Genomic DNA, 14885 nt, shown 5'->3' with positions numbered 1-14885 from the left:
AGCTTGGCGTGTTTGATACTCGTTAGTTTGCTTGTTAATTGATGTATACTCAGTTTCTCATTTGAGTACATGACATTACTTACTTGGATTGACCAACATTTACATGTCGGGTGCTGTCGATGAAGTAGAAGACGCTTACTTTTCCGGAAAGTCTGTCCTTACTCTCGTTGTATTTTGTTCAGTTTTGAGCAAGATTATGTTGAAATTTCGGCATTTTCATGTTGTTTTTATATACTCATGGCATACGATATGATGACACCTACCTTCAATACATCGATGCACCACTAATCAACCTCACACAATTGTTATATAGTAAGAAATATATTTGTAGAATGGAATAAAGATATGATTTAATATTGGTCAAAATATCGTAGATGTTCAAAGTATAGTCTATATTGCTTCACTGTAAACGAAACTGATTAGGAAGCTGCAATGACTGGTCGTCAAACTTAGAAAATATAAATTAATTATGCATTAATTAATGACCAGAAACGGCAAGGGACAACCTTTACTCTCGTATCGAACCCACATTTCTCAAATTTATTCTCCGGACGATTCGAAATTTTCAAATTTTACGTTATATTAGATACTGTGTTGTAATTTTTGATAAATAAAGTCAACAATCAATCATTTGTGGCATAAAATCGTTTTGGCGGTGCTATTATATTTTCAAAACATTTGCTTCCATTTCTTGAGCCAAGCATAAAGTATGGAACTTGAAGGCTAGCTCACATTGTAACCTTGCCATTCCACTAACTTAAAATCTATCTCGATATCTTTTACTACGCCCATGTAGTACGTTTCTCTACATTTTAATGTTATCATACCGACATGTGGTACAATATCAATTTACAACGTAATGTAGTTTAACAGCATCTGCGAAATGCAGATAAGAAATCGCCGACGTTGGGTAAATCATGTTATCAGCTGACAAAGAAATAATGCTTGATTAGTTGGCTAGTGTGTAGCCAATACACAATGATTATCCTACAACATATCCTCCACCGATCGCAAAGCTATCAAAGTGACAGGACTCCTGAATACACATACTCAACACACCCTCTTACCTCGCATACATAATGATAAGGCGAAAATCAATATAAATAAAACCAAACAGCCAAGGTAATATGAAGACAGTTACCAGGGTTGATTTGACCACTGTCGAATGTTGCAAGTGTTTGTAATCGCATTACTTTAAAATGCCTTTTGTAGACGATGCAAAAGTTAGTATGTAACAGGTCATTATATAGATAATGATAAAAGTCTGTAATTGATGATGATTATGATATTACATGAAGATATTAGTCATTGAAAAAATTAGATTAAGACTCATTTTTCCATACATCTTAAATTGTTCTGCATCTCTTAGCTACAATATAACTGCCTAATATCTTAGAATGGAAACAATCGGTTTAAAATTAATAAATTACCTGCATCATTTCATTATGTAATGCACAGATAGTATTGCTCTATATAGTCAAAATGGGTTGTGGAATTGTATACCTAACGTTCCTAATTGAACCCAATATATATACCAGTTCGTAAACATCACATGCAGAAAAGATATACCTTAGTGACACAAGTAACCATACTTGGTGTATTGCATTCTCGGGTTACTCACTGTGTCTACGGTCCTTACTGTATTGTGTCAAAACAGCTTATCAATTTGGAACTCACTTTAACGAGAAATACACGTATTATTAAACTTTAAAATATGAGTTGCACAAATATTTCTATCATAAAATTAGTATAACTAAATCAACAAAACGCCGACATGTAAAGGTACTCAAACTGGAGCAAAATATAAACAAGACAAAGATTTACATGGAGACTCCTAAAAGAGTGAGGAGAATTACGCTAGATGTTCCAGGAGTCATCTTCCTTATCACCAACATCCACAATGTAAATCAGAGTAAGTAATGTCATATTTCAACCTCATATCGCACAATAGAATTTAATATTTCCCAATGAGATCATTATGATGACTGCAAAACATCACCATTATCTTCATCAATCTTTGTGTCTTTAGTTATTTCGTATTTTGATTTGTTTCTTCTTTTTGCAATATTTGAATTGCGAGCACATTATAGTATACCGTCAACGATTTCCAGCAGGACACGCGCCCGGTAATGTTATATACTAACAATCAGCAAAATAGGTGCTCAATTACACAACGCTGAGCGTTCAGTCGGGAGTAGTCACTATCATTTTAAGAAAGTCTCGGCCGAAGCACATGACCCGAATCCTTCCGACAGGGTCAAACGCTGAATGCTCAACTGATAGCCAAAAGCGAGGTAGTTTCATGGGATACATACGTTGTGTAAAAATGTGATTAGCAAAGAGAGAAATGGCTCGAACTTTTTTTTTTATTTTACATTGATAATTCTTAGTTCCTAAGGTCGAAATAACTTATATTCTGCCAAAGCTTCAGACGGGGAATATATTGATGAAAACAGCATTCTACTATCAGGACTTGATCCTCGTGCGCAACTGATCTATAGAATATTTCCATTAATTCAATGTTATCGATTGAAGATCGATTAAAGAAAATAGTATATTGATTTTTGCGTACTGCTAAGATTCAAATTCTCATTTTAGGAAAGCTACCCACAGGTTTTAAATGTTAAAACTATCAGCAAGGACGTAGAAAATTCTCGTTATAGAATTGTTAAGGCAGAATTTTAACACAAGTAAAAGCGCTTTTACATACTACAAGCATATTTTTCCTTTTCTCTTGCATCTTATTTTCGCTTACAAAGAGTGATCGTGACGAGTTCTGTACAAAAAGATATACAAGTATATAGCACCATTGAATACAATGTAGAGAAAGACCGTTGAAATCAGTCACTAACTAGTAATGACTACCAAAAATATAGAAGTCGGGGAACTATTGGCATCGCGCAAATTATGTACTTGTAGAATTTTGTAAATATTCTTGCAATTACGGTGTGAGGAAAACAGCCTTTTTAGGGTATACGTATATATTTTTATTCAAAAATGATTTACTCTCTAAAGCTTGGATACTACTGGCGGAAAACCGAAATAGGTCAGAGAAAAAATACCATAATTTATCTCTTTGTGTCATACGATATGATGTCCAAACTTGTGGGTTTTTTTTTAAATTTTAGATTGCGGTAAACATTAACCAACAACATTAGAGGAGGATGGAATAGTTAAGTGGTGCCGTCATCTGGCCCCGGTCGTTTGGCACCACTTGTGATTACATGCATTTGTAATACTGGCGCAGCTTAACTTCACATATATAATGTCGTTTTCAGGTCGTGGTAGAGTGACGGTCAGATGATATTGAGTTTCAGTAATGTCTGTAATTTGATATGCAGGCGTTACATTTTTAAAATGATTTTTTTCTTTTACTAACATGTTATTTTCATTTTCAATTCTTTAAGAACGCAGTATATGATTCTTGAAATCTCCGTACTGCTTTTACGTCTAAAAATCTAGCTTGCAATTCTTATTCCAAGGCAGGATGTAGTATTTTGAAAAAAGAATATTAAAACGTCTTTCGTAATCAATATTGTTGGATCATCGATTCGCACCTGTATTGCTTTGATACCTGTATCGTTGTTAAACTTTGTTTGGTTGTAAGTGTTGAATAAAAACCGAAGACTGGCTGTTGTTTTGTTGTATTTTTAATAAAGGAATAGGCACCAGTGTAGCGGTTTATACCGGACATTTGTCCTTTCTTTTTGTTGCTCGCGAAAAAAGCCGAAAGTGCGAAAACCCACCAAAGCGAAATGAATCGTACAGAAAAGGTGAGCTGAGGAATTATTTTTTTATATTTTACAAAAAGAATGATGTTTTTTTTTTTACGAAACTGAAGTCCAATTACGTTACTAAACACAGATTACAAAATTCTGTTATGCTAAAACCATTCAAATTACCAATATCTACATACCTTTTTCACATCTAAATACCTTTGTTATGGTATTTTTCAAAAGTATTATGATACAAATGAGATGGCATCTATGATTGGCAGTTTGGGTATCATTTACTAATTGAGCTTACATACTCTATACACAATATAAAAGGATGTGTAAAGAACAATAATTGGTTAACCGGAAGTTACAAATAATCACGTGACGGGGGATTCAGGGGTTTTAAGAGCTCTCCAAACATATCTCTATTAGTGATTATTCAGTAATACATCACGATTATTTCAGATATTGAAGCATAATTAGTTTTATACGAAATCAATTACCAACATTTGTTTACAAACTCATCCTTGTCCACATTTACGCAGATATGCAAAGCAAGAGAAGTATCCGACAAGAAATTATTGTATAGTCTTTACCAGCAAGGTTTACTTCACAATTTGGAATTCCTATCGTAAACTGTTTTGTTTTAAAATAACAGGAAAGCAAGGAAAAGGTGAAGATCCGAAGATATTTTGGACATTTTAATGATGTCCCTATGATAGAAGGTTCAGTTTGCTTTTTGATAGTGTGACATCATATGAGCATCTTTGGCCATTAATGGCCCGTATATCATTTGCGATATATTTCGTCAGATATGTTTCGTTTAATTGATCTGACTTCTATGAAATATTTGCTGTATTGTCTGTAAATATCCCACTGTTTAAATGCAGTAAACCTTACCATAATGTATGATCAGTTTTACATTCTGTTAGTTTACTACGTGGGTTTAACAATTTGAAAGATTTAGTTTGATGTATTCTTTTGTTACACCAAATTCGGTAACATAATATTTACAACGGGCAAGAAATCATAACAGTAATAATGTTAGAAATTCGGGTATTTCTCTACCAGGGAACACGAACTTAAAGCCTACTTCATCGATCAGAGTAGTAGAAATATTGTCTTCCATGTGTAATCAAACGACATTCATCTGATGCAGTAAAATGTACTTATAATTTTTCACATTAACGGAAGAAAGCTGCTCCTTAAAGGTTAAATATACACCCACAGGACAGTTAAATCAAATTGGATCCATATTTTAACGGCAGTTTTAACATATTGATCTTTAACTGTATAAATCGTCCACAGCATCATGCCACAGGACTTTTTGTCTTTAATTCCGTGACACACCAACGTTACACCTACAGTGTCTATGACCGATAACATCAGGGGCTGTACAGATAGTTGTTATTCTGACAGCGACTCTTAACATAGACTCATGAAACAGCTTTGAGAGGTTAAAAACTATTTATTGAAACCGATGCTATTCCACATACACCATGTCGAGGTAAGTTTAAAGACAAACATATGCGATAAAGAATCAGTTGTACAATAATGCATCCAGGTATGATATAAGTGAACGGGTTAAATAGGTAAAGGTTCTATATATATCTGATATAGTTATCAAAACATACTATAATGAACTATAACTAACTCATATATTTCCATACTTTATCACCCCGATGCCAAGGGATTACAGGGACGTCTTTTGGTACATATTACATGTAACTCGATGTCTGTCGACCTAGTGTTGTTGCAATTCTTTCTTTTTAATGGAATATTTTACATGTATTAATGTTTAAATTTCTTATCTTTTTTATTGTCGCTCATGATTAGCTTTGTACTAATGTCTATTAAACTGTTTTTACATTAACGTAGATAATGCCGTTAGATTGCATTTATATCACTCATAACTTCAATCGAAAGGTTCCTTAAAAACCGGATCAGTTTTTAGTAAGAAGGCTGAATGCATATATTAGAAAAAATATGATATCTGAGTAAGGTATGTTTTCAGGTCTTAAACAAAAGCTATTTAAATAGGAAGCATTACCGGATTGTTTCTATAAGTTAAGGCAAGGTAACGAGAGTAACTTGCAAGTGAGATTTCCAAGTCATATTTATTCAAATATGTACATGCTTAGAAATTCTATATCTTAAGTGACACAAAACAACTCGGTAATAATAAAACACGCAGATATACGACGTCCCTCTGAATGAAAACTTGACTACAAGAAATCCAAGTCATACTATCAATATTGACTCTTTTATTTTCAATACCCGCTCATGTTTGTAAGTCGGCATAATTTCAAGACATATTCCAAAGAGAATTTTTTTATTTGAAAGCAGGCTTAATCTTAAGCCATGCTTTTTTTTGCGATGTAAGAGTATTTCAAAAATAAAAATAATTGAAATTTAAAATAAAAGTCAAATGAGACAAAACCGTTCTGAATGAAGCCTTGTGATATCCAATATCAACCGATCTGCACCAGACATTATTAACAACAAATAGCAAAACATATTAGCAGGTTTACGATGATAATATAAAAGAATCAAAATAAATTAATAATGTTCTGAGTCATAGGTTGTGAAAGATTGCCCAATATTTGTGCAGAAACTAACACTAGCTATGATGTAACATATTAAACAACACGAAAATACCAATATGTCAACGTGATCACAATCCAGACTTCAATTAAATACAACAAGGGCAAAATATGAACAAAATGTTTACATAGAGACTTCTGCAAAAGTACAAAGTAATTCAAACACCTCCAGCTTCATATAGAAAAAAGAAATTGATTATATATCAATGAGATTAATGTGACCATACATCTTAAATTAATCTGCATTTTTTGAAAGTATATGTTACGGGTTTGTTCGTCAGTTGACCACTCCTTCCAAGAAAATCGTGATATTGGGAACATGCCCTTGAATATCGAATCATCTGCGACATATTAACGCCATAGGTTGGGGATGCGATAATGTTGCTTATAGAATTGAAAACTTTACAATGGGATTATCGAAATTATCACGCCCATCATGCAGCTTGGAGGAAAGCTGTCCATGTTGATTTCTTCGAAGAAAAAGATTGAAATAAGTGGCTGATGTAGAAAATTATGCAGTGTTTATGATTTCCATTTTTGGTGGGTATGTACGATGTAGTAAGTCAGTTATTTCATATTCAATTCAATTCATCGGAGATGTTTTCAGCGTAAGAAGCAGAATAATATTTTTCGAAAAAAATATCGACCGCATTTTTTACCAACTCGGTTTTGCACATTGTGAATTATACATTTAAGCAGATTCAAAGACAAGAGCTGTGGTCGATGGATTATTTTATGTTACCTTACCCGAAAATCTTGAGGCACATACCTTTCTTTGGTGCCGACACCACGCATGGAACGCCATGAGGTTATGATGTTACAGTAACAGTATAGGAAGCGATCGGTCAGTTACACCTCTAATAGGTGTTGTTGAACATGTAGTTAAAACAATATTAGACATTTTTTACCGGAAATTAATACAGGACGGGAAAGGTCGTTGAAGTCAATACACGTTGGATACAATTGTCACAACACTAATGACAAGTTAGTCTTCTTTTTGTTCTGTTTTATACGACGGAAGGTCTGAAAGGTAACACCAAGGGCTTGCAAAAAAATAAATAAATAAAAAGAAATGATTTATCTGAAAGAACGGAAGTATTGTCGTTTGACAACGGGTCTATTGATGTCTCTTCATTATCCTCTCGGTAGAACATAAAGCAGGTTCGGTTTTTATATTATTTATCGCCCTACCGGAAACAATAGTTATTTTAAGAACGGCTTCCCAATGTTTGCCAAGTGAATGCATGTATTGAGTGCGGAAAGATGACATAAGTCTATATATTTTATAATGCTATGACAATAAACCGCTAGCAGGCCATCGGCTAACGGGATCAAAGGTTTCCATTAACTTTATCTGTATCGACACTAGGGTCTCTTCTCATTATTACGATTTTCACACGGGCTTTTAAAAGAAGCAGTTTGGCGAGAATCATGGCGAAATTTTATTATTGTCATAATGATCTCATTTAGAAATATTGTATTTCCTCTTTGTGTGATATGAAGCTTGCTGTATACCTTGTTCTTATTTGAGAATGTGACATTGCTTACTTGATTGGCCAAGGTTTATTTCAATTAACTAAGCAGAAGACGCTGACATTTCCGGAACGCATGGTTTTGTCTTCCTGGTACAGTTTCATTAGTCTCGGTGTAAATATTTCCTTTGTTCGTATTTTGTCCTGGTTTTATTGACTTATGTTTTGATTTTGTTCACATGTTGCCAATTACTTGTATCAATATTAAGCATGTCTTCGGAATAGGTAAACGTATCCGAGAATTTTCTTGAAAAATTAGTGTCCATCGAAGTAATATACTTTGATATCAATTGTTTTTTATTTTTCTAACAGTTAGGGTATCATGGGCTCAAATGTATGAATATACATTCCTGCGAAAATAAATGGCTAAACAGTATTCAACTATTTCAGTGGTGTATCAATTAAAGGTAAATGTAAAAAAAATCGTATTCATACTTTGGGATTAATCAGCGTCATCATGTACAGTAAAATGTACTTACAATTTTTCACGTGAATAATAAGAGGCTATTCTTGCGATGAACCGTGATATCCAGCACAGCTGTTATGAATGATACCACACCCAACAACACTGAATAAGTAGTCGTATTCCAAAGCGTAACTTTATGCATATTGACGATACTAATCAAGCAGAGGTCCTTCGCAGTATAAATCCTTCACAGTCCGATCACATATAATTTTCCACTGAAATTGTTCGTCCTAGTTTCTTGCAACAATGATTAAATATTTACACTTGCTATGATAGAGATCACCGGAATACACGTTATTCTGATAGTGGCTTTGAATATACATTGATCAAACAGGGTTGAGAGACAAATAGAGATTAAACCAATATTTACTGGAACAAATACTTATTGTACTTACATCATGGAAATAAACTTATGTAGATAAACCCGATGTGCAATAAAGCGCCATTGGCCAACAGAAATCGACGCGGTTTTGTCAGTACAGGTGTGATGGAAATTATTCAGAAACATATTTCATGCTTTAACTCCAGCTCAGTGCCAGGGGATTAACATATAGCCTTGTGTTTGTCGCATAAGTATCTTTGATATTATGATACTAGCAGATTTTATGTTTTATTGATAACTAAGTATCTTCTAACGTATTTAGATGTGTAAAGTGACGCTTACTGCTTGCATTTGTTCTTGTAGATTTCAACTTACTGAATCATTTTGTTACTTTCGGGAGTTTAGTTTTTGGGTACGATCTTATTTTTTCAACATACACAGCCCTTGTGTGTACCAAGAAATCATTGTTGTCGATATAACGGCCCGTCTACTAAATATTAAATGATTTGTGTAACAAAATGGCAGACGAAGATATGTGTAAAAGGAGATGTATTCTCCATCTTGAACACGGAAGAAAACGTCAACATTGGAAATGTATATAAACTTTATTTTACAATATCCTTAAGGCTTTTGTTGGCCCGGTGTACGCGTGAATTACGTTTACATATCAAAAGGCACCATTTTATTACCTTTTTGGAACAAATAAACGTTATTGAAGTACATGGGCCATTTTGTTACATGCTCTTGATGCACGCACAGTATTTGATAAACAATTGGATGAAAGGCCACATGACCTGGATTTTGAAGTTGCATTGACGATAGTTAGCAATTGTGTATTGAGACCACACTTTCCTTCGACGTTTACATAGAGATAACAAGGTCACAGATTTGAATAAATTTGTACCTTACAGATAAACCATCATTTATTCGCAATAGGACTTTAGGCGCTGACGATTAATCACTGCCGTTGTGTCAAAGCCGATATCGATCTGTCAACTCTAATATAATCTCACTTTTATCATTTTTCATCCTGCAGATGCGATAATTAACCATACCCAAGAGGTCGGGGAATAGAAATACAATATCTGTTTTCCTCTGCATGTGATTTGAAAGAGAAATAAGTTAACAAAATTCAACGCATGGAATGGTTTCCTTAAATGTATTTCCATTACTAACTGCATTAAGACTCTACAGATAGGGCCATCAATGCGCCTTTACATAATGTAACACTATAATTTGTCTGTGACGATACCATTTCGTATTAAGATATTATTTCAGGTTGATATAAGTAGAAAATAAAATGGTCAAAAACGGCACAAGTCGTGATAATGAAAATTTTGTATATAAATTGACACTAAAACTCAATCCTCCACGGGGATATTGTCATTGGCAAGTAATATGAACATCATACTCTAAATAGTAATATAAATTGATGCCCTTAAGGATTTTGTTTTCGTATTGGATGAGATTTTCTAAGTTTCAAATAATTCCACAGATACCACAGGGTTTCAATTGTATCATGTCCGCATTAAAACTCACCCGATAAGCCGCATAAGGCTGATATGAGCAAAGAATGAAATCTTAAAACACAACTCCGAATCTCTCTTGTTTAAGGTCACGCCTCTCGCCTGGGGGAACATATCAGCTGTATTTAACATGGCTATCCTCAGGATGATTCTGGTCACCATTTTTCATTTTGGCACCATCCAGTGCGAGCCATCGATTTTATTTATGCTATATAGGTATCACCGCCCGCCTTAAATATCATATAGACATGAGCTAGACATTACATTTTGTATTTCATTGCATGGTGTAATTCGTGATTAATTGTGAGGCCCCTCACAGAATCGGGAATTTCCTTTTTTCCCGTCTGTTACACATTTCTGCTTATGCTGTTGTTTTATGGTAATAGACACTAAATTTCTAGTCTCTTCAAATAACCCATTCTTAATAAGCGTAGCTTTAGCAAGGCAAGGACATAAACGTCTCTCGGTGAAACTGCTATAGATCGAAACACGCCTTCTCTTTGATACGTAAAAGATACAAACGGATGAACCTGAATAAAAAAACAAATATAATTCATATACACCAGGGTGCCGGAAACTCATCTGTTGAGGGGGCGTAAAAACAAAGAAAAACCTCATAAAATCCTATTGTGGTTTTGTTACAGGCTTTGCGTCTCTGTCACTACCTGTCAGTAGGCTTTGTCTCACGAAGGTAGTGTTCTGGCTACGTATTGTAGCACCATTAGGAATAATTATTTAGTATTGAAAAAATATAATAAATCACGCTTGTATTTTTTGTTTTGTTAGTTTAACACAAGGATCTGTCTGTGAAAGTGTTAACCGTTTGTTACGTTTAGATGTTGTGTATTAATCCAAATTCAGATGTACTGTGTTAACATGCATTGTATCATATTGATTGTTTACATGAAAAACCTGTTTGTGTTTATTTGTCACAAAATGTGTAGATAGTGGCACATTATTTTTCAAGAAATCTCGGTTATTAGAATGACCTTTGTGTTTCCGCAAGTTTCTAAAGACACAGGTAAACAAGCTAGGTCTAGTCTAGAATCATCCAGAAAGGAACTTTCTAGAAACCTTTAGTGTATATAAACATGATGGAACTGAGGCTGAGGAGCCTTTTTGAAGTATTATCGCCTTGAGTGAGCTTACTTTGAGACTTCAGTCTGTGAAGTGTGGATTTTACTGTGATTTAGTGATAGTGCCTTGTGGACTTGCACCTATATATACCCAACGAGGAAACAATTCTTGGATTATTGTTCGGTTGCCATGTTTTCTGGACAATCTATTGTGAATTCTTCTGGATTTGGAGGATTTCCACCTAAAGATAAATTTCTGTCTTTTGATTGATTAGTCTAGCTCTGTACTATATTTGTAATTTTATTGCATAGAATGTATTTGTTATTAAATTGTTGAATTTAACCTAGCTGTTGGGTTTTATTTGCTGTACGTTAATTACGTAACGTAACACGTTATTCAGCGCATCAATGCACACGATTCTGAAATGTCATCAAATGTATTCACAGTCTGCTTTTACTGGTAAAAGTTAAAGTAAAATGGTAGAAAAGTTCACCATACCATCAATAAATTAACCTTCATTTCTACAAATATCGACATTCCAATGACATTAGATTTAAGAACTTCAATCCGATTATTCTTTAAAAGTCTTTAAAAGACGAAACATGATGATGAAGTTGATATACATATGATCATAGAAAAATCATCAGCACAAAATCAGGATTGAATGTCAAGTGTGATAAGTTTTCCTCAATTTTTACCATTCATTTGTTATTTCTTATCGAAGTGTGTGATTATTTTCCTTAAACGTTTTCATGAGTCTCTGCTTCCATATTTTGCTCTAGTAGTGTTGAATTTGAGTTTGGATTATGATTTTGTTGACATGTTCGTGTTTTATTGCTGTGTTTTGCGTTAAAACTTGTGAGAACTCCTATTCTTGAGTCTCAGAAGTTTATAACTTTTTGTTACCAGAAATGTTATGTTATAGAAAGTTTCTCAGTCTGTGTTGTATGTTCAAACTGTTCCATCCATTTTGTTTCACCAGTTGGTTCTGTTAGGTTTTATGTTTATTACCAAACCATGGAAATCCTTTTCCTTTTCTCTGAAAGATCTTAATGTGAAATGGACTTATTGGCCGCACAATTTCATTCTCTAAAGGTAACTTATTTGATACGAAGGTTTTGATCGTAAATATGAACTCTTCATATCTAGGAAAGTTGGTTGTTACGTGATATGTGTAAAACCTAACTGAGAAGGATTAACTACTATCAGCCTTTAAAAAGCCAACTTGAGTTCTTTTTCCCTTTCAATATACAAAAATGTAATTGCTTGCAAGTTCTTTAGTTATAATACTCTTCTTATCAAACCAAAAAGATTTTTCAAACACTGATATCTCTCGATCAATAATCAATTTAGTTCTGTAATTTATACCACAATTTAAAATCATCTTTCTGAAATTTATTATTGCATGTCTTTTGGCAGTTTTGTGTATACTCTGATATTATGTAGGACATCTGTATCTATATATGTATTAAATATGAATGACAAAAAAAAAAAAAAATAAATAAATAAAAAACAAAAGAACAAAAACAAAACAAAAAAAAAACTGAAATGGAATGGATCTTGTTAAATGTCTTTTTTTCATTTGGAGTAGCTAGCATTGATGATATGTCCTATCTATTGGCGTAAATTTTCTTCTTTTGCATATTTCAACAAGTGCTTTTAATTTTGATATTTTGTTGTCATAACTCATTTTTGATATAGCGTGCAAGATAATATCAAATGATATCTCAACTAGATCAAACATTTTCCGTCACCATTGCAGATTCAGCTCAGGCATAACATGTCATGGGTTTTATTTCTTAGATCCTATCCATATAACCAATGTTTTACGTTAAGCCCTGAGATACTAGCATAGATGTTCAGCCACTTTAAAGATTGAGATATTGACCCTCAGTATCAATCTCTAACATGACAAAGTGTCGTAAGCGTACAGCGAAAAGAAGTATAAGGAATTCACTGGCGTTGATTTACTGTTATTTCACTCTAATAGCTTAGACTTCAGCACAGAGGATAAAAATATAAGATGAGATCGGTCGCCCTGTCTACACTCTCTTTTTATGTTGCGGAAAGGAGATAGATTGCCTTCTTGAATAATTGAAGCTGATACGTTATGTCAAGTTTTGATCCAGGAAATGATTTCATTTCAAAATCCCAAATAAATAAAACAAATTCAATAAAATTTCATTAGACAGTGTCAAATGATTTTCACAGTCTAGCATTAGTATCATATCCGTATATAGTAACCTTATTTTTCCCAATATAACGTCCTTCTAGAAATCTCGTTTGGTCCTCGTTCACTACTTTGTCTAATATAAATTTATTTAAGAAAGATCGGCAGGAGCTACTAAGTAATATTCAGATCTAATGTCTAGGTTAATTCCATTTTTGTTTATGAAGTGTCTATGTTTATTCCGTTTGTGTTTAGGAAGTGCCTAGGATTATTCCGTTTGTGTTAAGACAGTGTCTAAGTTTATTCCGTTTGTGTTAAGACAGTGTCTAGGTTTATTCCGTTTGTGTTAAGACAGTGTCTAGGTTTATTTCGTTTGTGTTTAGAAAGTGTGTAGGTTACTTCCGTTTGTGTTTAGAAAGGGTGTAGGTTTATACTGTTTTGGTATACCGGTGACTTTAGCTTGTCTCTGAGTTACTGATAATTCTCCGTGTGCATTTCAATAATTTGAGGACCGAACAACGTTATATATATGTTGTCAGAATAAAATAAGAATTCGACAAAAATCGGTCTGATTCCGGACTTTTGTTTTTTCATATTTTAAAGAAATATGTTCTTCTTCTTGTTAGAGGGATTATACCCCTGATGTTTTTACTTTTGCTACGGAAAGTTTTAAAACTTTTTTTTTAAATGCACTCAATTAACAACAGCTTTATTACAGTGTTCTTTGTAGAGACGTTCATAAAATAATTTTCTGGATCTTTGTTCTTTCTAAATTTTGGCATTACTTTGGAAGTAAAATTTCAAATAAAAGAATAACTTCTTTCTCATCCACCATGCTCTTTTATTTAAACCATTCGGAACTAATCTAATTCTTAGTTTCTATCTAAGCTAAGTTTACATTTACTGAATTTTGAATATTTTCTATTTCATTTCCTCACATCTTTCTTCGTTTTTTCAACAGGATAAGAATACTGTTTTGTTTGCAAACTGACCTTTTTTTCATAAGATACTTCTGAAATTATCAGTAAATTGACTGGAATAATTAACATGAAGAGAACTTTTAGAAAAAGAGTGGTCTGTTCGATAACTGGGTTCTATTAAGGCAAGTTTGATACTCGGTAGAAAACCTTGATTGTTTTGCTGAATTTTACTGTAGATCTGAAATATCATAATGACATTTGATTTCTGACCTTTTGCTGACTGTCTGCTATGTGTACACCATTGACTTTTTTACATGCTATTGAACACTTTGCAAATTGATTTATCCGAAAATGTTCTCACTGCAGAATCTGCGTGTGATTGTTTTCATGAAAACGACATGTTTATGTGAGAAATATACTGCGCTGGGAAATGAATGTTTCGCTAAAATCTGCTACTCATTCATGCATTTACAAAAGTATTCGTTAATGCAATGTCAACAATCCAATGGCGTAGCATTGTTAAAAACGGTCGTGTTTAGTCTACATTATACAC

The sequence above is a fragment of the Ylistrum balloti genome, unplaced genomic scaffold, assembly GCF_031769215.1.
Source record: "Ylistrum balloti isolate Yb309-2 unplaced genomic scaffold, AGI_CSIRO_Ybal_v1 Utg369840, whole genome shotgun sequence".
Lineage (NCBI taxonomy): Eukaryota > Metazoa > Mollusca > Bivalvia > Pectinida > Pectinidae > Ylistrum > Ylistrum balloti.
Note: the sequence above shows the minus strand (reverse complement) of the source record.